This window comes from Oncorhynchus mykiss, chromosome 16 (genome assembly GCF_057628025.1).
Source record: "Oncorhynchus mykiss isolate SJ-2025 chromosome 16, ASM5762802v1, whole genome shotgun sequence".
Taxonomy (NCBI): Eukaryota; Metazoa; Chordata; class Actinopteri; order Salmoniformes; family Salmonidae; genus Oncorhynchus; species Oncorhynchus mykiss.
Window position 1 is genome coordinate 40108215 of NC_143037.1, and position 14250 is coordinate 40122464.

At 42.0% G+C, this 14250-nt stretch overlaps 3 non-coding genes across 3 annotated transcripts; all 3 read left to right on the plus strand.

Moving 5' to 3' along the window:
- The first annotated feature begins 3143 nt into the window (after positions 1 to 3143).
- On the plus strand, positions 3144 to 3225 carry trnaf-aaa (transfer RNA phenylalanine (anticodon AAA)). The gene has a single exon. It is a non-coding gene; the product is annotated as a tRNA-Phe (tRNA).
- Positions 3226 to 6411: 3186 nt separating this feature from the next.
- On the plus strand, positions 6412 to 6494 carry trnal-cag (transfer RNA leucine (anticodon CAG)). The gene has a single exon. It is a non-coding gene; the product is annotated as a tRNA-Leu (tRNA).
- A 7621-nt stretch (positions 6495 to 14115) lies between these two features.
- On the plus strand, positions 14116 to 14197 carry trnas-aga (transfer RNA serine (anticodon AGA)). Its single transcript has one exon. It is a non-coding gene; the product is annotated as a tRNA-Ser (tRNA).
- Positions 14198 to 14250: the final 53 nt, after the last annotated feature.

A 14250-nucleotide genomic window follows, 5' to 3' on the forward strand; every position in this document is an offset into this window, starting at 1 on the left:
TTAGAACGTGCGTTGAAGATGTCGTTCCCATAGCAACGATTAAAACATTCCCTAACCAGAAACCGTGGATTGATGGCAGCATTCGCGTGAAACTGAAAGCGCGAACCACTGCTTTTAATCAGGGCAAGGTGTCTGGTAACATGACCGAATACAAACAGCGCAGCTATTCCCTCCGCAAGGCTATCAAACAAGCTAAGCGTCAGTACAGAGACAAAGTAGAATCTCAATTCAACGGCTCAGACACAAGAGGCATGTGGCAGGGTCTACAGTCAATCACGGACTACAGGAAGAAATCCAGCCCAGTCACGGACCAGGATGTCCTGCTCCCAGGCAGACTAAATAACTTTTTTGCCCGCTTTGAGGACAATACAGTGCCACTGACACGGCCTGCAACGAAAACATGCGTTCTCTCCTTCACTGCAGCCGAGGTGAGTAAGACATTTAAACGTGTTAACCCTCGCAAGGCTGCAGGCCCAGACGGCATCCCCAGCCGCGCCCTCAGAGCATGCGCAGACCAGCTGGTCGGTGTGTTTACGGACATATTCAATCAATCCCTATACCAGTCTGCTGTTCCCACATGCTTCAAGAGGGCCACCATTGTTCCTGTTCCCAAGAAAGCTAAGGTAACTGAGCTAAACGACTACCGCCCCGTAGCACTCACTTCCGTCATCATGAAGTGCTTTGAGAGACTAGTCAAGGACCATATCACCTCCACCCTACCTGACACCCTAGACCCACTCCAATTTGCTTACCGCCCAAATAGGTCCACAGACGATGCAATCTCAACCACACTGCACACTGCCCTAACCCATCTGGACAAGAGGAATACCTATGTGAGAATGCTGTTCATTGACTACAGCTCGGCATTCAACACCATAGTACCCTCCAAGCTCGTCATCAAGCTCGAGACCCTGGGTCTCGACCCCGCCCTGTGCAACTGGGTACTGGACTTCCTGACGGGCCGCCCCCAGGTGGTGAGGGTAGGCAACAACATCTCCTCCCCGCTGATCCTCAACACTGGGGCCCCACAAGGGTGCGTTCTGAGCCCTCTCCTGTACTCCCTGTTCACCCACGACTGCGTGGCCACGCACGCCTCCAACTCAATCATCAAGTTTGCGGACGACACAACAGTGGTAGGCTTGATTACCAACAACGACGAGACGGCCTACAGGGAGGAGGTGAGGGCCCTCGGAGTGTGGTGTCAGGAAAATAACCTCACACTCAACGTCAACAAAACTAAGGAGATGATTGTGGACTTCAGGAAACAGCAGAGGGAACACCCCCCTATCCACATCGATGGAACAGTAGTGGAGAGGGTAGCAAGTTTTAAGTTCCTCGGCATACACATCACAGACAAACTGAATTGGTCCACTCACACAGACAGCATTGTGAAGAAGGCGCAGCAGCGCCTCTTCAACCTCAGGAGGCTGAAGAAATTCGGCTTGTCACCAAAAGCACTCACAAACTTCTACAGATGCACAATCGAGAGCATCCTGGCGGGCTGTATCACCGCCTGGTACGGCAACTGCTCCGCCCTCAACCGTAAGGCTCTCCAGAGGGTAGTGAGGTCTGCACAACGCATCACCGGGGGCAAACTACCTGCCCTCCAGGACACCTACACCACCCGATGTCACAGGAAGGCCATAAAGATCATCAAAGACATCAACCACCCGAGCCACTGCCTGTTCACCCCGCTATCATCCAGAAGGCGAGGTCAGTACAGGTGCATCAAAGCTGGGACCTTAGAGACTGAAAAACAGCTTCTATCTCAAGGCCATCAGACTGTTAAACAGCCACCACTAACATTGAGTGGCTGCTGCCAACACACTGACACTGACTCAACTCCAGCCACTTTAATAATGGGAATTGATGGGAAATGATGTAAATATATCACTAGCCACTTTAAACAATGCTACCTTATATAATGTTACTTACCCTACATTATTCATCTCATATGCATACGTATATACTGTACTCTATATCATCGACTGTATCCTTATGTAATACATGTATCACTAGCCACTTTAATTAACTATGCCACTTTGTTTACATACTCATCTCATATGTATATACTGTACTCGATACCATCTACTGTATCTTGTCTATGCTGCTCTGTACCATCACTCATTCATATATCCTTATGTACATATTCTTTATCCCCTTACACTGTGTACAAGACAGTAGTTTTGGAATTGTTAGTTAGATTACTTGTTGGTTATTACTGCATTGTCGGAACTAGAAGCACAAGCATTTCGCTACACTCGCATTAACATCTGCTAACCATGTGTATGTGACAAATAACATTTGATTTGATTTGATTTGAAGTTACAGGTGAGCTGCCTTGTTAAACCCTAATAATAAATAATAACACGATTGCGTTGAAATGACTCATTAAGCCATTTGTAAGGATTTCCCCCATGTGGACCTGTTGTCACTCTTACCCTGATGGTTGCTGATATTTCCAGACACTTTTTCGGTCTTATCTGAGGAATTTTATCATTTATATCAGAATGGCCATGTTCTGATGCCAGTTTAGCGCTCATTCAATGACGATTTACTACTCTTTCCCATTGAAGGCCATATTGACGTTAAGTCAATGACTGGACTTTTTAATTTATAAAAACAAATGACTATTGAAAGTGCAAGTCAGTATCGTGCATAGTTGTTCTGGTCTCTGTGGTGATTTTAGAGCGTTGTTCATATTTCTACTTTTACCGCATACACTTTAACCCGATACCCAGTTACCGTGCTGTAGTCAGGATGGCCGAGCAGTCTAAGGCGCTGCGTTCAGGTCGCAGTCTCCCATGGAGGCGTGGGTTCAAATCCCACTTCTGACAGTTTTTTAGTGCCTCTCAGGAGTCATGCTGCTCAGCAGTAATAATAAGAATGATGAAATAACAACTTCACACAGTGAAATAACAATTCATAATAAACACTCTCAAATGCAGACCTTCTGGAGCTGAGCAAAGATCAAGGTTAAATAAGAAAACAGCTGGACTTAATAACAAATGAATGAGGGGAACATTTTGCGTTATTGCATTATAATGAGTTACTGCATTATCTTTCAGTTGTTAAATTTCACTTTCTGTAGGCTATGCCTGTTGGCCCATTCACTCCTAACAAGCCTGTTTTCTTCTGTCAACGTTGTCGTGGCCGAGTGGTTAAGGCGATGGACTAAAAATCCAATAGGGTCTTCCTGCGCAGGTTCAAATCCTGCCGACAACGAAAATGCTTTTTTTTGACCCCTCCGGAGGTTGAAGTTTAGTCGTGTTTCTTATACCAATCGCATCCTCTCAGATCTCCGCAAGTACATAGGGATTAGTTGTCCATTTGGGATAGGACTGCAGGCCATCTATCCCACTTCACACCTTTACACACCTGGTTATCCAGCCTTCTAGCTCTATAGGCCACAGTAGCATAGGTTACAGGTTTGTAGTCAAGCCACAGATTTCAGGTGAGATCCCATGATACACTCAACAATACAACAACACGATTCTCATGAATAACCATTAAGCCATTTGCTAAGATTTCCCCCATTTTGACATGTGGAAACCTGTTGTCACTCTTACCCTGACGGGAAGCTCCAGACACTTTTTTGGTCCTATCTGAGGCATTTTTAAATTCATGTCAAATTGGCCATATTCTGAAGACACTCTTATAGTCTGCAGGGTTATCGAACTGGCCACATCTAAAGTCAAGCCACAGGTAACAGGTGAGAAACCTTGTTAAACCCTAAAAGAAAAAGAAAAAACTCGATTGCATTGAAAATAACCATTAAGTCATTCAGGTCGCAGACTCCCCTATAGGCATGGTTTGAAACCCCCTCCTGACAACTTTTTAGCGCCTGCATGTCATGCACCTTTGTAAAATCCAGTTGAAAAATAAATGACTTAAGGTAACGTAAATGACACCTAGTTAATATGAGTAGTGAACAACTATCGTATTTTTAATATTCTGCAAAAACAGCTAGTTGATGAGAGGCTGAAAGAGAATTGCAAGAATCGCGCAATTTCACAGGCGGGCCCCAAACAGGCAAATAACAAAAATAATCTCGGAACGCAGAACTCGTCGGTCGTTGTCAGTGGATTGTATTGGCGGGAAGAACAAAAATATCGTCTGCAGGGTAATCGAAGTCGCCGCATCTAATGTCAAGTCACAGGTGAGCTGCCTTGTTAAACCCTAAAAATAAATAATAACACGATTGCGTTGAAATGACCCATTAAGCCATTTGTAAGGATTTCCCCCATGTGGACCTGTTGTCACTCTTACCCTGATGGTTGCTGATATTTCCAGACACTTTTTTAGTCTTATCTGAGGAATTTTATCATTTATATCAGAATGGCCATATTCTGATGCCAGTTTAGCGCTCATTCAATGGCGATTTACTACTCTTTCCCATTGAAGGCCATATTGAGGTTAAATCAATGACTGGACTTTTTAATTTATAAAAACAAATGACTATTGAAAGTGCAAGTCAGTATCGTGCATAGTTGTTCTGGTCTCTGTGGTGATTTTAGAGCGTTGTTCATATTTCTACTTTTACCGCATACACTTTAACCCGATACCCAGTTACTGTGCTGTAGTCAGGATGGCCGAGCGGTCTAAGGCGCTGCGTTCAGGTCGCAGTCTCCCATGGAGGCGTGTGTTCAAATCCCACTTCTGACAGTTTTTTAGTGCCTCTCAGGAGCCATGCTGCTCAGCAGTAATAATAAGAATGATGAAATAACAACTTCACACAGTGAAATAACAATTCATAATAAACACTCTCAAATGCAGACCTTCTGGAGCTGAGCAAAGATCAAGGTTAAATAAGAAAACAGCTGGACTTAATAACAAATGAATGAGGGGAACATTTTGTGTTATTGCATTATAATGAGTTACTGCATTATCTTTCAGTTGTTAAATTTCACTTTCTGTAGGCTATGCCTGTTGGCCCATTCACTCCTAACAAGCCTGTTTTCTTCTGTCAACGTTGTCGTGGCCGAGTGGTTAAGGCGATGGACTAGATATCCATTAAGATCTTCCTGTGCAGGTTCAAATCCTGCCGACAATGAAAATGCTTTTTTTTGACCCCTCCGGAGGTTGAAGTTTAGTCGTGTTTCTTATACCAATCGCATCCTCTCAGATCTCCGCAAGTACATAGGGATTAGTTGTCCATTTGGGATAGGACTGCAGGCCATCTGTCCCACTTCACACCTTTACACACCTGGTTATCCAGCCTTCTAACTCTATAGGCCACAGTAGCATAGGTTACAGGTTTGTAGTCAAGCCACAGATTTCAGGTGAGATCCCATGATACACTCAACAATACAACAACACGATTCTCATGAATAACCATTAAGCCATTTGCTAAGATTTCCCTTATTTTGACATGTGGAAACCTGTTGTCACTCTTACCCTGACGGGAAGCTCCAGACACTTTTTTGGTCCTATCTGAGGCATTTTTAAATTCATGTCAAATTGGCCATATTCTGAAGACACTCTTATAGTCTGCAGGGTAATCGAACTGGCCACATCTAAAGTCAAGCCGCAGGTAACAGGTGAGAAACCTTGTTAAACCCTAAAAGAAAAAGAAAAAACTTGATTGCATTGAAAATAACCATTAAGTCATTCAGGTCGCAGATTCCCCTATAGGCATGGTTTGAAACCCCCTCCTGACAACTTTTTAGCGCCTGCATGTCATGCACCTTTGTAAAATCCAGTTGAAAAATAAATGACTTAAGGTAACGTAAATGACACCTAGTTAATATGAGTAGTGAATAACTATCGTATTTTTAATATTCTGCAAAAACAGCTAGTTGATGAGAGGCTGAAAGAGAATTGCAAGAATTGCGCAATTTCACAGGCGGCCCCCAAACTGGCAAATAACAAAAATAATCTCGGAACGCAGAACTCGTCGGACGTTGTCAGTGGATTGTATTGGCGGGAAGAACAAAAATATAGTCTGCAGGGTAATCGAAGTCGCCGCATCTAATGTCAAGTCACAGGTGAGCTGCCTTGTTAAACCCTAAAAATAAATAATAACACAATTGCGTTGAAATGACCCATTAAGCCATTTGTAAGGATTTCCCCCATGTGGACCTGTTGTCACTCTTACCCTGATGGTTGCTGATATTTCCAGACACTTTTTCAGTCTTATCTGAGGAATTTTATCATTTATATCAGAATGGCCATATTCTGATGCCAGTTTAGCGCTCATTCAATGGCGATTTACTACTCTTTCCCATTGAAGGCCATATTGAGGTTAAATCAATGACTGGACTTTTTAATTTATGAAAAACAAATGACTATTGAAAGTGCAAGTCAGTATCGTGCATAGTTGTTCTGGTCTCTGTGGTGATTTTAGAGCGTTGTTCATATTTCTACTTTTACCGCATACACTTTAACCCGATACCCAGTTACTGTGCTGTAGTCAGGATGGCCGAGCGGTCTAAGGCGCTGCGTTCAGGTCGCAGTCTCCCATGGAGGCGTGGGTTCAAATCCCACTTCTGACAGTTTTTTAGTGCCTCTCAGGAGTCATGCTGCTCAGCAGTAATAATATGAATGATGAAATAACAACTTCACACAGTGAAATAACAATTCATAATAAACACTCTCAAATGCAGACCTTCTGGAGCTGAGGAAAGATCAAGGTTAAATAAGAAAACAGCTGGACTTAATAACAAATGAATGAGGGGAACATTTTGTGTTATTGCATTATAATGAGTTACTGCATTATCTTTCAGTTGTTAAATTTCACTTTCTGTAGGCTATGCCTGTTGGCCCATTCACTCCTAACAAGCCTGTTTTTTTCTGTCAATGTTGTCGTGGCCGAGTGGTTAAGGTGATGGACTAGAAATGCATTAGGATCTTCCTGCGTAGGTTCAAATCCTGCCGACAATGAAAACGCATTTTTTTGACCACTCCGGAGGTTGAAGTTTAGTCGTGTTTCTTATACCAATCGCATCCTCTCAGATCTCCGCAAGTACATAGGGATTAGTTGTCCATTTGGGATAGGACTGCAGGCCATCTATCCCACTTCACACCTTTACACACCTGGTTATCCAGCCTTCTAGCTCTATAGGCCACAGTAGCATAGGTTACAGGTTTGTAGTCAAGCCACAGATTTCAGGTGAGATCCCATGATACACTCAACAATACAACAACACGATTCTCATGAATAACCATTAAGCCATTTGCTAAGATTTCCCCCATTTTGACATGTGGAAACCTGTTGTCACTCTTACCCTGACGGGAAGCTCCAGACACTTTTTTGGTCCTATCTGAGGCATTTTTAAATTCATGTCAAATTGGCCATATTCTGAAGACACTCTTATAGTCTGCAGGGTTATCGAACTGGCCACATCTAAAGTCAAGCCACAGGTAACAGGTGAGAAACCTTGTTAAACCCTAAAAGAAAAAGAAAAAACTCGATTGCATTGAAAATAACCATTAAGTCATTCAGGTCGCAGACTCCCCTATAGGCATGGTTTGAAACCCCCTCCTGACAACTTTTTAGCGCCTGCATGTCATGCACCTTTGTAAAATCCAGTTGAAAAATAAATGACTTAAGGTAAGGTAAATGACACCTAGTTAATATGAGTAGTGAATAACTATCGTATTTTTAATATTCTGCAAAAACAGCTAGTTGATGAGAGGCTGAAAGAGAATTGCAAGAATTGCGCAATTTCACAGGCGGCCCCCAAACTGGCAAATAACAAAAATAATCTCGGAACGCAGAACTCGTCGGACGTTGTCAGTGGATTGTATTGGCGGGAAGAACAAAAATATCGTCTGCAGGGTAATCGAAGTCGCCGCATCTAATGTCAAGTCACAGGTGAGCTGCCTTGTTAAACCCTAAAAATAAATAATAACACAATTGCGTTGAAATGACCCATTAAGCCATTTGTAAGGATTTCCCCCATGTGGACCTGTTGTCACTCTTACCCTGATGGTTGCTGATATTTCCAGACACTTTTTCAGTCTTATCTGAGGAATTTTATCATTTATATCAGAATGGCCATATTCTGATGCCAGTTTAGCGCTCATTCAATGGCGATTTACTACTCTTTCCCATTGAAGGCCATATTGAGGTTAAATCAATGACTGGACTTTTTAATTTATGAAAAACAAATGACTATTGAAAGTGCAAGTCAGTATCGTGCATAGTTGTTCTGGTCTCTGTGGTGATTTTAGAGCGTTGTTCATATTTCTACTTTTACCGCATACACTTTAACCCGATACCCAGTTACTGTGCTGTAGTCAGGATGGCCGAGCGGTCTAAGGCGCTGCGTTCAGGTCGTAGTCTCCCATGGAGGCGTGCGTTCAAATCCCACTTCTGACAGTTTTTTAGTGCCTCTCAGGAGTCATGCTGCTCAGCAGTAATAATAAGAATGATGAAATAACAACTTCACACAGTGAAATAACAATTCATAATAAACACTCTCAAATGCAGACCTTCTGGAGCTGAGCAAAGATCAAGGTTAAATAAGAAAACAGCTGGACTTAATAACAAATGAATGAGGGGAACATTTTGTGTTATTGCATTATAATGAGTTACTGCATTATCTTTCAGTTGTTAAATTTCACTTTCTGTAGGCTATGCCTGTTGGCCCATTCACTCCTAACAAGCTTGTTTTCTTCTGTCAAAGTTGTCGTGGCCGAGTGGTTAAGGCGATGGACTAGAAATCCATTAGGATCTTCCTGTGCAGGTTCAAATCCTGCCGACAACGAAAATGCATTTTTTTGACCCCTCCGGAGGTTGAAGTTTAGTCGTGTTTCTTATACCAATCGCATCCTCTCAGATCTCCGCAAGTACATAGGGATTAGTTGTCCATTTGGGATAGGACTGCAGGCCATCTGTCCCACTTCACACCTTTACACACCTGGTTATCCAGCCTTCTAGCTCTATAGGCCACAGTAGCATAGGTTACAGGTTTGTAGTCAAGCCACAGATTTCAGGTGAGATCCCATGATACACTCAACAATACAACAACACGATTCTCATGAATAACCATGAAGCCATTTGCTAAGATTTCCCCCATTTTGACATGTGGAAACCTGTTGTCACTCTTACCCTGACGGGAAGCTCCAGACACTTTTTTGGTCCTATCTGAGGCATTTTTAAATTCATGTCAAATTGGCCATATTCTGAAGACACTCTTAGGCTGCAGGGTAATCGAACTGGCCACATCTAAAGTCAAGCCACAGGTAACAGGTGAGAAACCTTGTTAAACCCTAAAAGAAAAAGAAAAAACTTGATTGCATTGAAAATAACCATTAAGTCATTCAGGTCGCAGACTCCCCTATAGGCATGGTTTGAAACCCCCTCCTGACAATTTTTTAGCGCCTGCATGTCATGCACCTTTGTAAAATTCAGTTGAAAAATAAATTACTTAAGGTAACGTAAATGACACCTAGTTAATATGAGTAGTGAATAACTATCGTATTTTTAATATTCTGCAAAAACAGCTAGTTGATGAGAGGCTGAAAGAGAATTGCAAGAATCGCGCAATTTCACAGGTGGGCCCCAAACAGACAAATAACAAAAATAATCTCGGAACGCAGAACTCGTCGGTCGTTGTCAGTGGATTGTATTGGCGGGAAGAACAAAAATATCGTCTGCAGGGTAATCAAAGTCGCCGCATCTAATGTCAAGTCACAGGTGAGCTGCCTTGTTAAACCCTAAAAATAAATAATAACACGATTGCGTTGAAATGACTCATTAAGCCATTTGTAAGGATTTCCCCCATGTGGACCTGTTGTCACTCTTACCCTGATGGCTGCTGATATTTCCAGATACTTTTTCAGTCTTATCTGAGGAATTTTATCATTTATATCAGAATGGCCATATTCTGATGCCAGTTTAGCGCTCATTCAATGACGATTTACTACTCTTTCCCATTGAAGGCCATATTGAGGTTAAATCAATGACTGGACTTTTTAATTTATAAAAACAAATGACTATTGAAAGTGCAAGTCAGTATCGTGCATAGTTGTTCTGGTCTCTGTGGTGATTTTAGAGCGTTGTTCATATTTCTACTTTTACCGCATACACTTTAACCCGATACCCAGTTACTGTGCTGTAGTCAGGATGGCCGAGCGGTCTAAGGTGCTGCGTTCAGGTCGCAGTCTCCCATGGAGGCGTGGGTTCAAATCCCACTTCTGACAGCTTTTTAGTGCCTCTCAGGAGTCATGCTGCTCAGCAGTAATAATAAGAATGATGAAATAACAACTTCACACAGTGAAATAACAATTCATAATAAACACTCTCAAATGCAGACCTTCTGCAGCTGAGCAAAGATCAAGGTTAAATAAGAAAACAGCTGGACTTAATAACTAATGAATGAGGGGAACATTTTGTGTTATTGCATTATAATGAGTTTCTGCATTATCTTTCAGTTGTTAAATTTCACTTTCTGTAGGCTATGCCTGTTGGCCCATTCACTCCTAACAAGCCTGTTTTCTTCTGTCGACGTTGTCGTGGCCGAGTGGTTAAGGCGATGGACTAGAAATCCATTAGGATCTTCCAGCGCAGGTTCAAATCCTGCCGACAATGAAAATGCATTTTTTTGACCCCTCCGGAGTTTGAAGTTTAGTCGTGTTTCTTATACCAATCGCATCCTCTCAGATCTCCGCAAGTACATAGGGATTAGTTGTCCATTTGGGATAGGACTGCAGGCCATCTATCCCACTTCACACCTTTACACACCTGGTTATCCAGCCTTCTAGCTCTATAGGCCACAGTAGCATAGGTTACAGGTTTGTAGTCAAGCCACAGATTTCAGGTGAGATCCCATGATACACTCAACAATACAACAACACGATTCTCATGAATAACCATGAAGCCATTTGCTAAGATTTCCCCCATTTTGACATGTGGAAACCTGTTGTCACTCTTACCCTGACGGGAAGCTCCAGACACTTTTTTGGTCCTATCTGAGGCATTTTTAAATTCATGTCAAATTGGCCATATTCTGAAGACACTCTTATAGTCTGCAGGGTAATCAAACTGGCCACATCTAAAGTCAAGCCACAGGTAACAGGTGAGAAACCTTGTTAAACCCTAAAAGAAAAATAAAAAACTTGATTGCATTGAAAATAACCATTAAGTCATTCAGGTCGCAGACTCCCCTATAGGCATGGTTTGAAACCCCCTCCTGACAACTTTTTAGCGCCTGCATGTCATGCACCTTTGTAAAATCCAGTTGAAAAATAAATGACTTAATTTTAAGGTAACGTAAATGACACCTAGTTAATATGAGTAGTGAATAACTATCGTATTTTTAATATTCTGCAAAAACAGCTAGTTGATGAGAGGCTGAAAGAGAATTGCAAGAATCGCGCAATTTCACAGGCGGGCCCCAAACAGGCAAATAACAAAAATAATCTCGGAACGCAGAACTCGTCGGTCGTTGTCAGTGGATTGTATTGGCGGGAAGAACAAAAATATCGTCTGCAGGGTAATCAAAGTCGCCGCATCTAATGTCAAGTCACAGGTGAGCTGCCTTGTTAAACCCTAAAAATAAATAATAACACGATTGCGTTGAAATTACTCATTAAGCCATTTGTAAGGATTTCCCCCATGTGGACCTGTTGTCACTCTTACCCTGATGGTTGCTGATATTTCCAGACACTTTTTCAGTCTTATCTGAGGAATTTTATCATTTATATCAGAATGGCCATATTCTGATGCCAGTTTAGCGCTCATTCAATGACGATTTACTACTCTTTACCATTGAAGGCCATATTGAGGTTAAATCAATGACTGGACTTTTTAATTTATAAAAACAAATGACTATTGAAAGTGCAAGTCAGTATCGTGCATAGTTGTTCTGGTCTCTGTGGTGATTTTAGAGCGTTGTTCATATTTCTACTTTTACCGCATACACTTTAACCCGATACCCAGTTACTGTGCTGTAGTCAGGATGGCTGAGCGGTCTAAGGCGCTGCGTTCAGGTCGCAGTCTCCCATGGAGGCGTGGGTTCAAATCCCACTTCTGACAGTTTTTTAGTGCCTCTCAGGAGTCATGCTGCTCAGCAGTAATAATAAGAATGATGAAATAACAACTTCACACAGTGAAATAACAATTCATAATAAACACTCTCAAATGCAGACCTTCTGGAGCTGAGCAAAGATCAAGGTTAAATAAGAAAACAGCTGGACTTAATAACAAATGAATGAGGGGAACATTTTGTGTTATTGCATTATAATGAGTTACTGCATTATCTTTCAGTTGTTAAATTTCACTTTCTGTAGGCTATGCCTGTTGGCCCATTCACTCCTAACAAGCTTGTTTTCTTCTGTCAATGGTGTCGTGGCCGAGTGGTTAAGGCGATGGACTAGAAATCCATTAGGATCTTCCTGCGCAGGTTCAAATCCTGCCGACAACGAAAATGCATTTTTTTGACCCCTCCGGAGGTTGAAGTTTAGTCGTGTTTCTTATACCAATCGCATCCTCTCAGATCTCCGCAAGTACATAGGGATTAGTTGTCCATTTGGGATAGGACTGCAGGCCATCTGTCCCACTTCACACCTTTACACACCTGGTTATCCAGCCTTCTAGCTCTATAGGCCACAGTAGCATAGGTTACAGGTTTGTAGTCAAGCCACAGATTTCAGGTGAGATCCCATGATACACTCAACAATACAACAACACGAATCTCATGAATAACCATTAAGCCATTTGCTAAGATTTCCCCCATTTTGACATGTGGAAACCTGTTGTCACTCTTACCCTGACGGGAAGCTCCAGACACTTTTTTGGTCCTATCTGAGGCATTTTTAAATTCATGTCAAATTGGCCATATTCTGAAGACACTCTTAGGCTGCAGGGTAATCGAACTGGCCACATCTAAAGTCAAGCCACAGGTAACAGGTGATAAACCTTGTTAAACCCTAAAAGAAAAAGAAAAAACTTGATTGCATTGAAAATAACCATTAAGTCATTCAGGTCGCAGACTCCCCTATAGGCATGGTTTGAAACCCCCTCCTGACAATTTTTTAGCGCCTGCATGTCATGCACCTTTGTAAAATCCAGTTAAAAAATAAATGACTTAAGGTAACGTAAATGACACCTAGTTAATATGAGTAGTGAATAACTATCGTATTTTTAATATTCTGCAAAAACAGCTAGTTGATGAGAGGCTGAAAGAGAATTGCAAGAATCGCGCAATTTCACAGGCGGGCCCCAAACAGGCAAATAACAAAAATAATCTCGGAACGCAGAACTCGTCGGTCGTTGTCAGTGGATTGTATTGGCGGGAAGAACAAAAATATCGTCTGCAGGGTAATCGAAGTCGCCGCATCTAATGTAAAGTCACAGGTGAGCTGCCTTGTTAAACCCTAAAAATAAATAATAACACGATTGCGTTGAAATGACCCATTAAGCCATTTGTAAGGATTTCCCCCATGTGGACCTGTTGTCACTCTTACCTTGATGGTTGCTGATATTTCCAGACACTTTTTCAGTCTTATCTAAGGAATTTTATCATTTATATCAGAATGGCCATATTCTGATGCCAGTTTAGCGCTCATTCAATGACGATTTACTACTCTTTCCCATTGAAGGCCATATTGAGGTTAAATCAATGACTGGACTTTTTAATTTATAAAAACAAATGGCTATTGAAAGTGCAAGTCAGTATCATGCATAGTTGTTCTGGTCTCTGTGGTGATTTTAGAGCGTTGTTCATATTTCTACTTTTACCGCATACACTTTAACCCGATACCCAGTTACTGTGCTGTAGTCAGGATGGCCGAGCGGTCTAAGGCGCTGCGTTCAGGTCGCAGTCTCCCATGGAGGCGTGGGTTCAAATTCCACTTCTGACAGTTTTTTAGTGCCTCTCAGGAGTCATGCTGCTCAGCAGTAATAATAAGAATGATGAAATAACAACTTCACACAGTGAAATAACAATTCATAATAAACACTCTCAAATGCAGACCTTCTGCAGCTGAGCAAAGATCAAGGTTAAATAAGAAAACAGCTGGACTTAATAACAAATGAATGAGGGGAACATTTTGTGTTATTGCATTATAATGAGTTACTGCATTATCTTTCAGTTGTTAAATTTCACTTTCTGTAGGCTATGCCTGTTGGCCCATTCACTCCTAACAAGCCTGCTTTCTTCTGTCATAGTTGTCGTGGCCGAGTGGTTAAGGCGATGGACTAGAAATCCATTAGGATCTTCCTGCGCAGGTTCAAATCCTGCCGACAACGAAAATGCATTTTTTTGACCCCTCCGGAGGTTGAAGTTTAGTCGTGTTTCTTAT